General features: G+C 40.6%; 1 pseudogene; it reads left to right on the top strand.

Annotated features, from left to right (window-relative positions):
* Window positions 1-2,755: 2,755 nt before the first annotated feature.
* Window positions 2,756-18,922, top strand: LOC113072148 (NACHT, LRR and PYD domains-containing protein 12-like; annotated as a pseudogene).
* The last annotated feature ends 465 nt before the right edge of the window (window positions 18,923-19,387 follow it).

Below are 19,387 nucleotides of genomic sequence, written 5' to 3'. Positions count from 1 at the left end.
TAGTCTTATTAGCATTTAAAAGCAGTTGAAGGTCAAGAAAGGCATGTTGTATGGCATTAAAACTAGTTTGAAGGTTAATTAACACAGAGTCTAAAGAGGGTCCCGATGTATATAAAATGGTATCGTCTGCATATAAATGGATTAACGAATCACCAGCAGCACTAGCAACCTCATTGATATATATAGAAAAAAGAGTTGGCCCCAGAATTGAACCCTGAGGCACCCCCATTGAAACTGCCACAGGACTGGACAACATGTCCTTTGATCTTACACACTGAACTCTGTCTAAAAAAATAATCTGAGAACCAAGCAATGCATTCTCTTGAGAAACCAAGGTTATTTAGTCTGTCAATAAGAACACAATGATTGACCGAGTCAAAAGCCTTGGCAAGATCAATAAAGACTGTTTACTATCGATAGAGGTTATGATATCATTAAGTACCTTTAGCGTGGCAGAAGTGCATCCTTGCTCAAGGGCACCTAAGTCGTGGTATTGAAGGTGGAGAGAGAACTGTACATGCACTCCCCCCACCCACAATTCCTGCCGGCCCGGGAAAGGTTGTGAGTTCGAGTCCCAGGCCGGCAGGAATTGTGGGTGGGGGGAGTGCATGTACAGTTCTTTTAGCTCTTAACACTTATAGCTCTTAACACTTATTCTATGTTTTGGCTATTGTGGCTGCTGTGACAGTTTGTTTGTTGAGCACATTTGCAGCATCAAAGAAAGCTAAAGTGACATGAGATCGAGTGATGGCTGTTACCTGTTAATGGTTTTATAATCATCATGAAATAACCTGATTCACTGATGTTTTTTAATCTAACAATTATTTTTGTTCCATTAGTACATTCATATTACAAACCCTGTGTTTCTGACACATGAGATCCAGCGGTATAACAACCAGTTTAAATCTTTTAACAAACATGAGCTCAAAAAACTTAACCTATGCTGACACACACAGACATCAATAATCAGCGTATGAATCTCAACAATGGTGACATACTTCATGCAGCAGTGCATGCTGGGAGCCATGCGGTTTATACTATGGTGACTCCCAGCATGCATTGATGCATGAAGCATGTCACCATTGTTGAGATTCATATACTGATTATTGATGTGTATGACCCCTTTGTGCCCTGCCCTCCGTCTCGTATTTTGACCTCTTGTCTGCCCGTCTGGAAATTGTTTGCTCATCGAAGACCCACGCTTAACCTAGGATTATTCTTGTGTCTTGCCCTCTATATACCTGTTTGCCATTGTTTGACACTTGTACAGTGTCCCAACTTTTTTGGAATCGGGTTTGTATATTAAAAATTTTTAGGACTGTCAGTTAAATGACCAGTGTTGAGATGCATTAAAATTCATCAGCTGGATGGCGAGACCCTCACACAGTCCCTCCGTGGCAAACTTTGACGCAGAGTAAACATCATTAAACGCCACACCTGTGAAGAGCAACATGAGTCTGATTTGTTTGGTGTTGTGTGTGATTCAGAAGATCCTTATGAAAGCTCAGAGCGTGTGTGTGTGTGCGAACGTATCACCATGCAGGCCCAGCACGCTGCTGCTGATGATGATGTGTCCAGAGCGTCTCCTCTTCATGTCGGGCATCAGCTCTTTAATCATGCGCACAACACCATAGAAATTGGTCTCGAACACCTGCTTCATCTCGTCCAGACTGAGAGCCTCAATCGGCCCCGCCAGACCCGCTATTTACACAGCGGAATTTGGCAAGGGCAAAGACAGAACTCGTCTCCGAGATAAAGTGGAGCTGCTCATGTGCGAGCAAATAGCCTAATTCTGATACATGTGATGACTATCCATTATGACATGTAGGTATATATATATATATATAAACATTGCGCCAGATATATATATATATAAACATTGCGCCAGACTTTAGACCAGGTTTGAGCTGGTCTATTGTGCAGTCTATTTTCAGCTCCTTTCAGCTCTTTTTTAGACCAGCACGCCCATGGGCACAAAAATGAGCAAAAATGCGTTTGCTAATTAAACGACATGGTGCTGGATGGGAAAATGCTAACGGATCCGAACTGAAACTAGCAAACACACTTGCTCTGTGCCTTGCGTCGCATTGCGCCAGGTGTATTATATGGCCCAAAGTTTTTAAATAGTTCTCTATTAACCTGTGTTTAATAATTATGTAACTATTTATAGGCCTATATTGAACATAATGTTAAACCAAAAATACCAATATTAACCAGGAAAATGTAAGTTGTGCGTTGAGGAGAACAAGTCTCAAAAGCATTGAACAGCAGACGCGCCTGTCAAAGCACAACAGGAAAAAACGCAGGAAGCACTTGTGCTTTTGTCTGAAGAGCTGAATATACTGTACAGCAGGTGGCCGATCAAAATAAACTTTTTGCCACAGTGAGTGCCGAGTGCATTTGCAGCTTTTGACTGCTGAGTGGTGCTTTAACCCCAAGTTATCAAACAAACACATCAAAGCACATTTTCGCAAATAGCCGTCAGCTTTGATTCACCGACGTGTAACATTTGATGGCTGCAGTCAGGGAAAATTAAAGAAAACACTGTAGTTAAAATATTGAATATTTACAGATGAAACTTATGAAGTTATGTGCGTTTCTTAGAACAAATTCAACTGGGATAAATGTCAAGCCTATGAGCATGTGCATATATTTTCTCTAAGGTCTTTTTCTTCTCCGCAGACCAGCAGCCAATCAGATCGCCTCGAAAAAAAATCCACCGTCTGACAGAAATTCAGGGATTCACTGAGCTTCAGAAGGAGGAATATTTCAGGAAGAGAATCAGTGATGAGCATCAAGCCAGTAGAATCATCTCACACATCAGAAGAGCAAGAAGCCTCCACATCATGTGCCACATCCCCGTCTCCTGCTGGATTTCATCCACTGTGCTTCAGAAGCTCTTGGAAGAAGATCTGAGTGCAGAAATTCCTCAAACTCTGACTGGAATGTACATCCACTTCCTGCTGATTCAGATCAACATGAGGAAGCAGAAGTATGAAGAGAGAGATCCAGAGAAACTCCTGCCGTCCAACAGAGAAGTGATTGTGAAACTTTCTGAAGTGGCTTTCAAACAGCTGATGAAGGGCAATGTGATGTTCTATGAGGAGGACCTGATTGAGAGCAGCATAGACATCACTGACGCTTCAGTGTTTTCTGGGATTTGCACTGAGATCTTTAAGGAGGAATCTGTGATTAATCAGAGGAAAGTTTACAGCTTCATTCATCTGAGCATTCAGGAGTTTCTTGCTGCTTTCTATGTGTTTTACAACCACATTAGGAGCACTAAAGAAGCATGTTTTGATTCGCTGCATAATTTGTACAAAAGAGTAATTAGTAAAGCTCTTCAGAGTGAGAATGGACAGCTGGATCTGTTCCTGCGATTCCTGCTGGGCATCTCACTGGAGTCCAATCAGAGACTCTTACAGGATCTACTGACACACAGAGTGAACAGCTCATAGAGCATCGGGATAACCACACAGTACATTAAACACAGGATCAAGAGTCTAAATGATAATGATGAGCTGTACGTACATGAAATTAATGAGCAACATGAACAAGTTAAAAAACATCTCTCAGTTGGTCAATCCATTAATCTGTTCCTCTGTCTGCTGGAAGTGAAAGATCAGACTCTGTCCAGAGAGATTCAGGAATTTGTGAAATCAGACAAACACTCAGAGAAACTCTCTCCTGCTCACTGCTCAACAATCTCCTACATGCTTCAGATGTCAGAGGAGAAGCTGGATGAGCTGGACCTCAAGAAATACAACACATCAGATGAGGGGAGAAGAAGACTGATACCAGCTGTGATCAACTGTAGAAAAGCTCTGTGAGTGAAAAAAAAGTGAAAGTGACGTGACATTCAGCCAAGTATGGTGACCCATACTCAGAATTTGTGCTCTGCATTTAACCCATCCGAAGTGCACACACACACAGAGCAGTGAACACACACACACTGTGAACACACACCCGGAGCAGTGGGCAGCCATTTTATGCTGCGGTGCCCAGGGAGCAGTTGGGGGTTTGATGCCTTGCTCAAGGGCACCTAAGTCGTGGTATTGAAGGTGGAGAGAGAACTGTACATGCACTTCCCCCCACCTACAATTCCTGCCGGCCCGGGACTCAAACTCACAACCTTTTGATTGGGAGTCCGACTCTCTAACCATTAGGCCACGACTTCCCAGTGAATTCCCAGTGAATTCCCAGTGAATTCCCAGTGACTTCCGAGTGTTCAGTTATTAGAACATAATGAAACATATATAATAATGAATCTACCACATTTAAAATGAACCATTTCCTAAATTCAAGGTTTTCTCCTAAATAAACTCATGAGTTTGTTTTAGACAATTGAGTATTTTGTTTGCATGTATTTCTTGTTTTCTTATTATGGTTTTAATTTGATTTGTTATTATTTAATCTCTTCTAGTCTTTATGGCTGTAATCTCACCGAACAGTGTTGTGAGAGTTTGTCATCAGCTCTTCAATCCTCAAACTGTGTCCTGAGAGAGCTGGATCTGAGTAACAATGACCTGCAGGATTCAGGAGTGAAGTTGCTATCTGGTGGACTGAAGAATCCAAGTCAGTTGCATATACTAAGGTATTTAAAAACATATAAGAGGTAATTTACAGTCAGCCAGTTATAATGTTAAAGTGTGCCTATAGATAATCAGTATGTTGATGTGTGTGTTCTTCTCTCTTTCAGTCTTGCTGTCTGTAATCTCACTGCTCAGTGTTGTGAGAGTTTGTCATCAGCTCTAAAATCCTCAAAACTGTGTCCAGAGAGAGCTGGATCTGAGTAACAATCACCTGCAGGACTCTGGTGTAAAGTTTATTTTTGACGGATTGAAGAGTCCAAACTGTCAGCTGCAGATACTGAGGTATGTTTTAACTGGTATGTGTTTAATAAAAACGCACAGTGAATATGTATTCTCTCCTTTTTAAGGTTGCTAATATTGTTTTATGAGTCTCATAAAACTGAGATTGGCTCTGGATTGTTCTACCGTGTACAGCGCATGTCAGAAATGAAACGCCCATTGCCATAACAGAATGACAGCCCTGGAGACTTGTCAATACATAGAAAAGATGGTATCAATTGTACCTTACTAATTCGAGCCAGAGTTTGATGATGAAATGGTTGAACTGGCTGATCAACAAGAGACTGATTTGCAAGCATGACTGGATCATAATGTTTCTCAGTGGTAAGTGTCAAGTGTTAACAAGTTTGTGGTAATTCTAAGATGTGATAAAAACAAATTTAATACATCACAGCATAGGACAGCGGTACTCAATTCCAGTCCTCACAACCCCCTTGCTCTGTACACTTTGTTAATACACCTGATTCAGATAATCAGCTCGTTAGAAGTGAGCTCCGTGCACGAACTGTGTTCCGATTGACAAGGTCTCTACATAGTGTGTATTGCTCCCTACTCCCTGTGCAGGGGAAATCTGTTGAAGTGTACTTCACTTTGCAACATTAATTCACAGATTTGGGCTGCGCAACCTTCACGCATGGATTGTCACGGTTACTGAGGGAGAGGACCCAGATGCAGAAAGAACAAGGAACGTTTATTGACAGATAAGACAAGGCACGGTAGGAGGGAGTGGCTTGAACAGTCCAGACAGTAGGATTGGGTATACAACAGTGGAGCAGGCAGATGGGGGGGGATGACCGCCGAGGGGGGCTCTGGGTGACAACCGAGTGCAGGACTGTAGAGGAGGCTGTGCAAGGGACCAGACCACAGCACCAGGAACCAAGGGCACTTGGCTATGAAGGTAAAGCCACACACCTCAGACCTCCAGGCGGGGAGACCCAGTGACCAGGGAGAAGGCAGCAGGCAAGACAGGAACAGACAGAACTCACAAAACACTAGACAGGACTTAAGACAACATGAGAACAACAACAACAACAATAATAATAATAATAATAATAAAAATTGGGCAAAAATCAGACAAGGGTGCTATGACCTAGGGAAAATAAATACTTTAAAGAACAAGTCAAACTCAAGTCAAATTAAAAGTGAGATCCAAACAAAAAGAAACACTTAAACTAGACGACTAGAATAAACAGTGACAAGATAAACTTAAACTAACAAATACCAGACTTAAACTGACAAGGGAAAAACTCTATTAGTATGGAACAGCTAGCACGCTAAGCAGACACTAACTCACACACAAAATGAACCGGCAACCACATGAGGGAATAGATCACAATAAATAGAAAGGAAAGCACACAGCAACATGAGGGACAGGTGACAACACTCCGACTAATGAGGACTAAACAAGGGGGTGTGACCAGGGAAAACAAGGAGGTGGGACAAGAGGAGCACGTGGCAGACACAAGAGACACAACCATGTGCTTAGGCACAAAATAAACAAAGACACATTGAACAAAGACAGTACAAACAAGCTTGTCAGGGCAGGATCCTGACATGGATAGGTGTGACATCATATACCTCTGTGAATAAAAACTATTTGAAATCATGGCAGAATATCCTGTGATGTCCACTTCACAGGGCACTTACACTCGACAAGAACAAATGTCTGTAGCGATAAGAGAGACATTCAAAATGTGCAGAGCAGGGGGTCGCGAGGACTGGAATTGAGATCCGCTAGTGTAGGATACAGCGTCTTCTCATCATGATGTTAACCACATGGAAATTTTACTGTTTGAGGGTGGGCAAGTTGGGGACATAGAACGTGGGCAGACATAATGAAAATGTGTTACTTTGTGACGTAGAGCTGTAACAGAATAAGATTCAAATTCCTGATGACTCGATTAGGCGATTGAAAGACAATAACTTTATGTATCGTGCACTGTTGGCATCAAAACTGCAGATAGTTTATGTTAACATACAGCTACGTGACACACTGCATGAAAGGTAATATTACAGAAGGCATAATAGGGGCACTTTAAAATATTCATTTATAAGGCTTAATTATTTGAAATAGAAGCACATTTATTTTATTATACATTACAACATTTTCATTCAGTTTTCTAAAATCAGAACCAGTGAAAAACTCCATGTAAGACTTCATTTTTGAAGTGCAGAGTAAAATTTGTTTATTCTTATTGTTGATTTGCTTGAATTAAATTGCTGCTTAAAATTTGCAATTCCAGTGTATTTTTATTCAGTTAATAGTAGGGGTGCGCCGATCTAGTATCCAGTATCAGTATCGCTTCGATACTGGCATTTTCTGCTGGATCGGGGTATCGGTCAGACGAGACAAATACAAAAAAGTGCTATTCAGTGTTATTATTAAGCCCTACAAAAGTCACAAACATTATATAGCACAATATATATTAATAAGGTTTTCATGCACTATATTCCAAGTGTTCTGAGACCGTTCCATAGTTTAATGTGAGGTACAGATGAATATTCAAGTCAAGTTCACGGAAATTCTTCTCTCCTCTGCGGCTGTCTGTCATCCTACATTCAGCATTCAAACTGTGCGTTGCGTTCGGTTACTATCTAATCGAACTAACCGTTCGGTAAAATTTAACCGTTCGATGAATGGTTCTGATGAATGGTTTTGATCATCCGCTTGAAATGTTGACTACTGTAGTGTATATTGACATATAAATATATTACTCGTTTTTCATGAAAGTAATTTACAAAAATGCAAAGAATAATGTGTAGGCCTACCAGATTTAGTCCAAAACTTATTCACTTTCATGTTACCCACATTTTTTTTTCACCGAACCTTTAGGATTTCATAGAATTATTGTGCACTCATTATTTTTCTAGAGTAACTTTTGCTATACAATTATCAATGAACCTAGTTTATAATAGTATTTTTGTCATATATTATGATTATATATGTATTTTTTTTATTTTTATAATGAAGCTATCTATATTCAGTAGATTGAGTCTAACTTACAAAATATTGATGATCAGCCTACACATAGAGTTATATAAATTCTGCACTGATTTAAAAAAATCTGCATCGGTATCGGATCTATATCATTATTGGCAGATACTCAATTCTTTTTGTATCGGAATCGGTATCAGTTTGAAAAAGTGGTATTGAGCCAGCCCTATTTAATAATAAAAAAAGCTTTTGTTAGAATAAAACATATAAAGGGAACTCTTGTATAAAATAGGCATGTTTACATGGTCACATTTTGTTTAAATTAGAATTTAATCTAATTCCATTTGATGAATCCAAACATAATGTTTACATGAATGCTAATTAAATTGATTGGGTTGATAGGCAAGTTTATGTGACACAAGCTTAAAATCAGATTAAAGAGCCACACAGATGGGAAATCAAAAATTACCTGTATTACAGTGTATGATGTAGCTGTCCATCAGTGTAAACAATGTGCAAAGTAATTAAACCAAAAAGTACACGATTTATAAAGTTATTGGCTTTTAAAGTAAGGAGTCAACTCTGAATCGCTGAAACGAGTCGTTATAGATTTCAAATCTTTTGCCCATCTCTATGTACGTCACTAGGAACACTTTGCATAATAATCTCCGCCTACCGTCTTGGGAGAAACGGAACTCTGACCTGCCCCACCCCCCCACACAGACGCTCTGGTTGGTGTGATAGCGTCAAGTCGAGGAGACAGTGTGTTTTTAATTGTAAAGGCAAGTTTGTTTTATTTTCACTGCCAAAGAATGAAGATCAGAAGAATTCATTTTTACCACAATACCAGAGCAGTAGAACAAATCCCTTTTGTTGTGTCCACAACATTCACTGATGACTGCTTCTCTAATCTCAGTGAGTACAAGGCGGGATTTTCAAAGCGTTTGGCCATAAAAGAGGGTTCATTACCAACTTTATTTAGACCAACGATCATCTCCGAATCACAACGCGAAGTATGATTATGAAGTTATGTGTTTGTTTTCTCCCGAGCGTTTTATTAGTTATGTGTGCTGTCTGCAGCCTGTCTGCGCTGATCTTCATTTACAAACACGTCATTAAAATGAAGTGTAACTCAGTGAATACTCAACGAAGAGACATGAGAGAGATATCTATAGAAAGCTTGACATGTCTACTTTACGACTAAACAAGTGCTGCCGAAAACAGATATTCTGTGATAAAGTAAACCATATGAAAACAACGCGATGTCTCACGTCTCCCTTCATTATATCTAATGTGACCATGCCCCCGCGCTGAACGCGCTATTCAGATTCAAACTGAAGCGCGTGGCTTGAATACACCCACACACAAGAAAAAGCAGCGAGACTGTTCAAGTTTTTTATTTTACTGTTTGCTTCGCGATGAGAGGAATAAGACATAATTCACCTCAAAAAGATGCTAACGCATTGTTTACCATGAAGTTGTGTGCGGAACAACCAATCAAACCTGACTATGTCAGTTGACCAATCAGAACACAGTATGCTACCGAAAGGTGGGGTTTAAGGAAACTGAATCTTTTGAACAGCTTCGCGCGAACTGTTTGGGGATCTCTGAGAATTGAGGTAATTTTAAAATGATATTTTGACAAAAATGACAATGTTTTTTAACCTTGGATGGATTTAAACCTAATGTACAGGACTTATAAACAGTGATAGGAAGCTTAGAATTTTCATCTTACTGGCTCTTTAAATGTTTGGCATGTGCACACTGCACAAATGTAGTTTCCAGCTGTACTAACCATCTTCTTTTCTTTGTTTTAAAAAGCTAATTTTATATTTATCTATTTCAGTTCTAATTGGCAAACAACATGCACAAAGCTTTGTGTCTTTCTTTTCTTTTCTTTTCTTTTATTGGTTTATAGTAATGTGGACAACCTCTTTTAATGAAAAGAGCAGCTTTAGCCTCTACGGCTAATTTCCAGATGTAGTCCCCAGTCAGTTGTTAATTGGCATACATCAATAAATACATTACAATTAAAACAAGGCTTAAGCAAGAGCTTAGACAAACAAACAAGGTGATACAAAATTGAAACAGACAAGCAGGCACAAATTACAAAGACATAAAAGCAGGTCAAGCAATAAACTAGAGAAAATTGACACCAAGGATAATCATGCAAAGGCCACATTGAAGCACATATAAGACATAGCATTGAGACAGTCAGCAGAGATCAAGTGGCAGAAGCATGATCATGTCACATCTAGTGCGCACATCACATCTAGCATATTAATGTGTGCAAGTGTAATTGTCGATTAGCTTAGTGTATTGATGCTTATATTACTAAAGCAGTTAAAATTCTCATTCCTACTCTCAAACCAAGATGCTCACAGAGTCTGAAACAAGCAAATGTTGAATGATGTCCTGTAGCACTTTACAGATTAATTTTAGATTGATCCGCCAGACATTTACTATGTGCAATTACAACATCAGCTTGTTTATTGTGTCATTAGATAATGTTGTGCTCTCGTCTGTAACGTTAGTCTATCAGTGTCCGTGGAGGCGTGGAGAGAAGCACACAACAAAAGATAATCCGTTGAAGGAACTTTACTTAGTAAAGTATAGATTTACAACAGCGGGGTTATGCTCTTGCCCAGTGCTGATGGGTTTACTACAACCATCTGCACCAGAACCTGCGAGCATACTAACTCTGAACATAACAATCAGTAAAACTAGTCCCCGTGCAATGACGTAACAGCATCTAATTGGACAATACAGAACTCATTATAACATATAAAATAACTGTAACTAAACTTACAGGGTGAATAGTTACTTTTCTTCTTTCTCTCTTTTTTTTCTTCTTCTCTTCTCTTCTCTTCTCTTTTTTTTATTTTTATTTTTTAGTCCATATAACGACTTGGGGCCCGAAAAAGGTGCCCCCTTTTTGTCTTCGTCCCCTCTTTTCCACAATGATATGGATCACTGTTAGAATCCATGGTGAGAAGAGTCTGAGGCTCTTTTGACAAAGAGTTTTTGAAGGGAGAAAGATTTGATGCCTCTGCCATAGTAACTACAGGATTCTGGGCAGTTTTTGGAACCAACGAGCCTTCCTCAGTGTCGGTGTATTTCCGTCGCATCCGCTGCATCCAAGTAGGGATGTGTTCACTTATATAGGGTTGTAACCGATCATGATGCAGTACTCTCTCACTGGCTCGTAAGTCATACACCTTCTTCTGCCGAATCTGAGCAGAGTGTAAGTTCTGACGCGCCACTTGATGAGCCATTTGCAGGTTAGCTTGCAGTTCATGAGCAAACTCAGGTGTTTCTCTTGCTTTCCTGGTAACTTCAGCTGTCCTTAACCAGATGTCATGTGGCTGGAAAAAATTTCTTGCCCCAGCATCAGCTGGTTTGGTTTGAAGCCTGTTGCTGAATGCACAGTGCTCCTGTACGCCGCAGTGAGTAGGGGAAGATGTTCATCCCAATTCCGTTGACTTTGATCCACGTAACACCGTATCATCTGCAATAATGTTCTATTGAATCTTTCCACTTGTCCGTTTGATGCTGGATGGTATGGTGTGGTCCGGGTCCTGGTGACTTGTAACAGGCGACAAACTTCGTTGAACAGTGAGCTCTCAAAGTTCCGTCCTTGGTCAGTGTGAATTTCAAGGGGAACTCCAAAGTGGGAAATAAAGTCAAACACCAATCTCTTTGTGGTTGTCTCAGCTCCTTGTTATGGAATAGGGAATGCCTCTACCCAGCGGGTAAACTGGTCAATTATAACGAGAATCTAACGGTTGCCTGAATTATATTCTGGAAATGGTCCTAGGACATCAAGGTGGAGTCGGTCCATAGGTGCTCCAGCCTGGTAGTTCTGGAGCTTGGCTCTTCCCATTGGACTGGTGATCTTACAGCAACTACACTGTGGACACTTCTTGATGAAAAGGCGTACATCATTTCCCATATTGTACCAGTGGTAACGACTGCGGAGGCGCATGAGTGTCTTTCCTCCCCTGCATGACCTGATTGTGCTGGATTATGACAGGCTTGGAGAACCTCATTCTTCAGGGAAGCAGGAACAAGTAAGCGCAGAGACATACCTCCAGTAATACTTTCCCAATGGTAATAGAGGATCCCATTTCTCATCTCCATTTGGGACCAACACAGCCAGTACTTGCGAATTGCTGGGCTCAGCATCATGACGACTTCTTTTGCAGGCAAGGAACCATCAGACATCCATTTATGGAGAATTGAAAGGTCTGGGTCAGCTAACTGTTCTTCCCGGAGACTTTTGAGGTCCAGTGGTTGCAGCCAGTTTGTGGAAGGACCTGGATTGTCAACACCTACTTCATTTACATGACTGGATGTGTTAGTGCAACTGCTCTCTTTCTGACAATCAATGGAGTGTGTGCGTCTTATCGCCAAGGGGATAACATCATCAACATCTTCCTCGAATCTGGCCCATTGATGGTGCAGCTTTCGACAGAATGGACAGCCCTTGCACGGCAAGCTCTCCAGCTCTTTTCCTGCTTGATAACAGTCACAAGATCCCTCACCCAGTGCCCTTCAGGACAGTGCATCAGCATTGGCATGGTGTGTGCCTGCCCTATGCTCGATGACAAAGTTGTACTGGCTAAGTTCTTCAAGCCACCTAGCAAGTTGGCCTTCAGGTCTCTTAAACCTGTATAGCCAAGTTAGACTGCTGTGATCCGTCCTCAGTATGAAGTTAGACCCCAGCAAATAGTGGCAGAACTGTCTGGTAAATCTAACAACAGCTAGGAGTTCTTTACGTGTGACACAGTACCGCTGATAACCTTCTCTTCCCCCCCACTGTAACTGTGAAAGCACTGCTCCACTGCTCTGGTTTGATGCATCAGTGTCTAAGACAAACTGTCCTGATGTAATTGGGAAAACCAAGATGGGTGCAGTCGTGAGACTCCTTTTAAGATGTTCGAAAGCCTTTTTCGCCTCCTCTTCCCAGGAGAAGGGAGTCCCCTTTTTGAGTAGCATTGTCAAGGGTGCAGTTATTTCAGCAAATTTGGCAACAACCCTCCTGTAATAATTGCAAAGACCCAGGAAAGACTGGAATTTCCTGGATGCTGGTTGGGGTCCTCCAGCCCTTAACGTCATTAATGAGGGAAGGATTGGTCTTAATTCCTTCGCTGCTCACAATGTGACCCAGAAACATGACTTCGTCCTTTAACAGCTGGCATTTTGAGGGCTTTAGCTTGAGTCCATAGTCCTGCAACCTTTGAAAAACCTCTGCAAGGCGTTCAAGATACTGTTCCCCATCTTCACCAAAGATGATTATGTCATCCAGGTATATTAGCAACATGTCCCACTGCAACCCTCGTAGAATCAACTCCATGGCTGGGTGCTGGGTGCGTTACACAATCCAAATGGCATTCTGGTGTACTCATATAATCCATACCTTGTCACAAAAGCAGTCTTGGATCTGTCTTTTTTATTCATTTCAATCTGCCAGTATCCTGACTGAAGGTCAAGTGTCGAGAATGTCTTCGCACCACCCAGCACATCAAAGCATTCCTCTATTTTTGGTAGGGGATACGCATCCTTAAAGGGGGGGTGAAATGCTCGTTTTCACTCAATATCCTGTTAATCTTGAGTACCTATAGAGTAGTACTGCATCCTTCATAACTCCAAAAAGTCTTTAGTTTTATTATATTAATAAGAGAAAGATAGTCTGTACCGATTTTTCCCGGAAAAACACGACTGACTGGAGGCGTGACGTGTGGGCGGAGCTAAAGAATCACGAGCGCGAGTAAGCTTTTGCGCTGAGAGCGTTTAGAAGCTGTGACATTATCGTGAGGAAAAACCATCATCCAAAACAAACCATGGCTTACAGTCAGATTCAGCCGTTTATTTATGATCCAGAATCAGATCCCGAGGCTGAAACTGAAGGAGAGCAGCATCAGCAACGACTCGCTCCGAGCGGGGCTCGAACCCGGGTCTCCGGCATGGGAAGGGACGCACTAACAAGGAGGCAGAGATATTTGAAGCAGTTTTACTCACCGCCTGCGGTTCCAACACACGATCGTGACCCTTTTTCGTTGGGATTGCATCATCCTCAAAAATAAACGATACGCAAATCCGTCGTCAAACTGGGCCTTCTTTGTAAAACAAGCATCTTCGAAATGCAGGGAACAAACACAAACACTTGCACAACTCCGTTGATGCTCTGTAAAAATAAACTCCATCCACTGGTCCCTTAATGCTGTTTTTTCTTTGGTAATCTGTGCAGGGTTGTCTTGCCCTGGCAACAAAAAACACACTCCTTTTGTGACATTTCGCGACGCTCTCGCTCTGATCAGTGAATGCCTGTTGTGCTCTCAGTGCTCTGCTATACGGGAGCGCGCGCTCTTCCGGCAGACATGCCTTAGGACCCATATAAGGAAATTCCGCTCCATCTAACGTCACACAGAGCCATACTCGAAAAAAACTTTCCGAAACTTGTGACAAACCGGAAGGAGTATTTTTGGAACAGAAATACTCCTTCAAACATACAACTTAATTTTTGAAACTTTGTCCATGTTTAGCATGGGAATCCAATTCTTTAACAGTGTGAAAAACTCAGTATGCATGAAATAGCATTTCACCCCCCCTTTAATTTTAAGATCATTAAGCTGGCTATAATCTACGCACCAACGGACCCCACCATCTTTCTTCCTTACGAGGACAATAGGGGATGCCCATTCAGAGTTTGAGGGGATCACAATACCTGCTTCAAGCATTTTTTTTAGATGTGTTTCCTCCTCATTCCAGAATCCTAAAGGGGTACGTTGCACTGGCTGTCGAACAGGCTTAGCCATTCCGGTGTCAATGCTGTGAGCAGAGCAGAGAACTTCCCCAGATCATCATCAGTTGCTGCAAAAACTTCTTGGTGTTCATTCAGTAGATCTATTAACATCTCTTGCTGATGTTCTGTGAGTGTTTCGCTTGCAGAAGTGAACGACTGCCTGAGGTGCTCTGGAAGGTCGAGGGCATTTGGTGATGACACCCTTCTCACATGGTGCTCATCCAGGGGCTCACTGTTAGGGTCTTGTAACACTGAGTCCCCACCTTTTGAATAAAACTGTGCCTCGACTGGAACTGTATAGGCTCTCTCTCCCTGTAATGTAAATGTAAATGTTTCTCTGTAGATGATCTGACTGTGTATGTCTGTAAATGATCTGTCTGTGTGTCTGTAGATGATCTGACTGTGTGTGTCTGTAGATGATCTGACTGTGTGTGTCTGTAGATGATCTGACTGTGTGTGTCTGTAGTTGATATGTCTGTGTGTCTGAAGATGATCTGACTGTGTCTCTGTTGATGATCTGACTGTGTATGTCTGTATATGATCTGACTGTGTCTGTATATGATCTGTCTGTGTCTCTGTAGATGATCTGTCTCTGTGTCTGTAGATGATCTGTGTGTGTCTGTATATATATTAATCTGTCTGTGTGTCTGTAGATGATCTGTCTCTGGTGTCTGTAGATGATCTGATTGTGTCTGTATATATATTAATCTGTCTGTGTCTCTGTAGATGATATGTCACTGTGTGTCTGTATATGATCTATCTTTGTGTCTCTGTAGATGATCTGTCTCTGTGTCTGTAGATGATCTGTCTCTGGTGTCTGTAGATGATCTGATTGTGTCTGTATATATATTAATCTGTCTGTGTCTCTGTAGATGATCTGTCTGTGTGTCTGTAGATGATCCGTGTTTGTGTCTGTAGATTATCTGTCTCTGTGTGTGTCTGTAGATGATCTGACTGTGTGTCTGTAGATGATCTGTCTGTGTCTCTGTAGATGATCTGTCTGTGTGTGTCTGTAGATGATCTATGTGTCTGTAGATGATCTGTCTGTGTGTGTCTGTAGACGATCTGTCTGTGTGTCTGTAGATGATCTGTCTGTGTGTCTGTAGATGATCTGTCTGCGTGTCTGTAGATGATCTGTCTGTGTATCTGTAGATGATCTTTGAGTGTGTGTATGTAGATGATCTCTGTGTGTGTCTGTAGATGATCTAACTGTGTGTGTCTGTAGATTATATGATTGTGAGTGTCTGTAGATGATCTGTCTGTTATGTGTCTTTAGACGATCCGTGTGTGTCTGTAGATGATCTGATTGTGTCTGTAAATGATCTGTCTCTGTAGATATCTGTCTGTGTGTGTCTGTAGACGATCTGTCTGTGTGTCTGTAGATGATATGTCTGCTTGTCTGTAGATGATCTGTCTGTGTATCTGTAGATGATCTGTGAGTGTGTCTATAGATGATCTATCTGTGTGTCTATAGATGATCTGTCTGTGTATCTGTAGATGATCTGTGAGTGTGTCTATAAATTATCTATCTGTGTGTCTATAGATGATCTGTCTGTGTGTCTGTAGATGATCTGTCTGTGTATCTGTAGATGATCTGTGAGTGTGTATGTAGATGATCTCTGTGTGTGTCTGTAGATGATCTGTCTGTGTGTATGTAGATGATCTGACTGTGTGTGTCTGTAGATTATCTGATTGTGAGTGTAGATGATCTGTCTGTGTATCTGTAGATGATCTGTGAGTGTGTCTATAGATGATCTATCTGTGTGTCTATAGATGATCTGTCTGTGTGTCTGTAGATGATCTGTGAGTGTGTATGTAGATGATCTGTCTGTGTGTGTCTGTAGATGATCTGACTGTGTGTGTCTGTAGATTATCTGATTGTGAGTGTCTGTAGATGATATGTCTGTTATGTGTCTGTAGGTTGTCTGGCTGTATGGTGTCAGAGGAAGGCTGTGGTTATTTGTCTTCAGCTCTGAGTTCAAACCCCTCACACCTGAGAGAGCTGGATCTGAGCTACAATCACCCAGGACCATCAGGAGTCCAGCAGCTCAGTCACAAACTGGAGGATCCAGACTATACACTGAAGAAACTCAAGTATGTCAAACACTAATACTGACATAATGAACGTGTGTGTGTGAATTATGCAGACATATATTTATGTGTGTTTGTGTGTTTATAGTGTGGATCATGGAGGAGAGATCAGGATGACGGCAGGACTACGGAAGTGTAGGTCTTCAAACACACACACACACACACACACACTTATGTTTATCTTTGTGAATAAATTAATTTGATAATTGCAGTCCCTATCCCTGTAACCTAACATTATCCATCACAGCTGTGTCTAACCTTAACCTAATTCTAAACCTAACCACTAAGTTAGTCTTAACCCTTAAAAAAAGAGGTGTCAGAAAGAAACGAGCCAAAACACCCTGACTTTACTCTGTTTTTCCACTCTGATACTCTTCTTGTGTTCAGATGCCTGTTATCTCACACTGGATCCAAACACAGCACACACTCGACTCATTCTGTCTAATGAGAACAGGAAAACCACACATGTGAAAGATCATCAGCCGTATCCTGATCATCCAGAGAGATTTGATGTTCCTCAGGTTCTGTGTGTGGAGAGTCTAACTGGACGCTGTTACTGGGAGACTGAATGGAGCGGATTTGCTGAAATATCAGTGACATATAAAGGGATTGGCAGAAAAGGACCAAAACATGACTGTTGGTTTGGAAATGATCACAAATCCTGGAGTATTTACTGCAGTCCTGAAAGTTTCACTCTCCGTCACAATAATAACGGCACTGATTTACCTGCTGTCTATCCATCCATTAATAGAGTAGGAGTGTATGTGGATGTGTCTGCTGGTGTTCTGTCCTTCTACAGAATCTCTGACACTCACACACTCACACACTTACACACATTCAACACTACATTCACTGAACCCCTCTACGCTGGATTTAAGGTTTATTTGAATTCTTCTGTGTCTCTGTGCACGACATGTCCACATGCAAAGAAAAGTTGCAGTTTTCTATACGATGTTTGAGTTGCAGTGCTTATCACATATTGTATGTGATTTCCTGTACCAATTCAGACAGCACTAGCATATCATTGTTTACTATAGAGGTAGTGTGGTTTTCCAGTCATGGGTAATACAGAAGGTCATGTGCTGTGCTTATGTGCATAACCTATGACTTGTTTATCTTTTGAATAATTATTCATTGATATAAATTTTCCTTTATTATAAAAACATACTGCACAAAACTGTCTGTAACAAACTTGAAAAAGGAAGGAGAGAATTCTAGAAAGTATCTCACGCTTACCTGACCCTGACCATATTTGGGCAGTCTCTATTTATTGATTTTAGAATTATTTTTTTTCATCAGATACCATTTTTAGTTAAATGAAATTAAAGTATAAAAATAAATTAAAAGGTTATGGTGTGCAACATAGGTGCACAAATGGTAGCTCAGGTACAGCAGGTCAGAAAACTAGGGCTGTAGTTGTAGCACGTTAATTTAATTAGTTGCTTATGGGAAAACACTGAAAACACTATATTTACATAATGCACATGCCCTGACCCAGAACTGTATGACATCTTATTAAATTTTTGTAGAAAGGCTTTTCCTTATTGGTTACTGAAAATATTGATATAAAAATTCATATTTGTTAATTTGAAAAAAAAAAATTCATTTACATAAAAACTAAATATGCTAAATCTTATTTTGTTAACAACATTTTATATACATGTAAATTCTCAAGTCAGAAGCAACATTTTTTTTTTTGCTTGCTTGCTGAAATACAGAATTACTTTGGGACTATTAAAAAAATGAAAATTTTATGTTTATATGCTTACCCCAGGGCATCCAATATGTAGCTGACTTTGTTTCTTCAATAGAACACAAATTATGATTTTTAACTTGAGCCGTTACAGTCTCCATTTCCCCCGTTCCTCCCTCTGTCTCCATGGTGCGAGGTCACCCCTTCCGAAAGGCAATCTGTCACACCCCTGTGGACTGTTGATCAGGGTTTCTCCCTCTGTGTCCTTTTTTGGTTGTTCCTGTTAGTTAATCGCCTTCATTGTGCTCACCTGTCTGCCCCTCGTTATCTGCCCAATATTATTTCCTGTCTCTTGGGTTCTAGTTTGTCTGTGATTTGTGAATGTTACCCTGCACTTGTGTGCCTTTTCTGTTTGAACTCTGCTTTTCGTGGTATTATTTGTCATCCTGCCTGTTCTGTAGCACATCAGCACTGTGACAACATGATTGTTTTGCTGTTTGCGGACTTCATTAAAAAAAATTGTTGTCATTTATTGTTAGTTATTTGTATTGGGATGTCTTTTTAACAATTGTTGATTGCCTCTGTTCTTGAGGTATGTGTATCTACTGAAGCCTAGAGTATGTTCAACCAATAATATCCATTTCCAAGATATTTTACAGACAAAGACCATATCTACATATTAGATTAAGCTATCTATTAAGGTTTCTATAATTCACTGTTTGCCATTGGTAAACACCCTTTTTTTCACCTCTTGGATTTTTTTTTTTATTAAAATTGTTTTTACAATTGTATACTTAAGCACAATTTATTTGTATGTACTTTAGTGTAACTAAATATATTTGTGGCACACTATAAATTGGTATACTTAAAGTCTGTATTGGAATTAGCTGACACAAGAAGCATGAGGACCAAGATCGCAACTAAACTAAACACTGATCACCACAATGGTGACTTCAAATTTATCAAATATCAACATTTAACTTCTGTTAATT

Source organism: Carassius auratus, unplaced genomic scaffold, assembly GCF_003368295.1.
Source record: "Carassius auratus strain Wakin unplaced genomic scaffold, ASM336829v1 scaf_tig00008558, whole genome shotgun sequence".
Classification (NCBI taxonomy): Eukaryota; Metazoa; Chordata; class Actinopteri; order Cypriniformes; family Cyprinidae; genus Carassius; species Carassius auratus.
The sequence above is the reverse complement of the archived record's forward strand: the minus strand, read 5'-3'. Positions and strand labels throughout refer to the sequence as shown.